This window comes from Gigantopelta aegis, chromosome 10 (genome assembly GCF_016097555.1).
Source record: "Gigantopelta aegis isolate Gae_Host chromosome 10, Gae_host_genome, whole genome shotgun sequence".
Taxonomy (NCBI): Eukaryota; Metazoa; Mollusca; class Gastropoda; order Neomphalida; family Peltospiridae; genus Gigantopelta; species Gigantopelta aegis.
Genome location: NC_054708.1, coordinates 1,864,082 through 1,864,798, shown reverse-complemented (window position 1 = coordinate 1,864,798; position 717 = coordinate 1,864,082).

Below are 717 nucleotides of genomic sequence, written 5' to 3'. Positions count from 1 at the left end.
TGGTGGCGTCGTGGTTAGGCCATTGGTCTACAGGCTGGTAGGTACTGGGTTCGGATCCCAGTCGAGGCATGGGATTTTTAAATCCAGATACCGACTCCAAACCCTGAGTGAGTGAGTGTTCCGCAAGGCTCAGTGGGTAGGTGTAAACCACTTGCACCGACCCGTGATCCATAACTGGTTCAACAAAGGCCATGGTTAGTGCTATCCTGCCTGTGAGAAACGCAAATAAAATATCCCTTGCTGCTAATCGGAAAGAGTAGCCAATGTATTGGTGACAGCGGGTTTCCTCTCAAAATCTGTGTGGTCCTTGGCCATATGTCTGACGCCATATATCCGTAAATAAAATGTGTTGAGTGCGTCGTTAAATAAAACAGGTTTTTGTCGGCCACTCTGTAATAACCATAAAATAGAATTTTAAAAGTGTGTATGTGTGTTTTATTAGGATGGATAACGCGACTACATAGCCATATAGGCCACACCCATTCACACTCCATATAACGGGCAGAAGACGCGGATGAATGTCATAGTATCGTTAGATCATTATCTATTAAAATACAAGTGGAAAATACCGTGAAAAATATTTGTTCACTCCATATTTTTTACTGTGACCATCGAATCCATCGTTGAGAGTGTGCGGAAATATACGTAATGATCTAAAAGCGTACCCGCCCGTGTTTGTGACGTCGCCATGTGTGTTTGCTGAACTTGACTGCCATT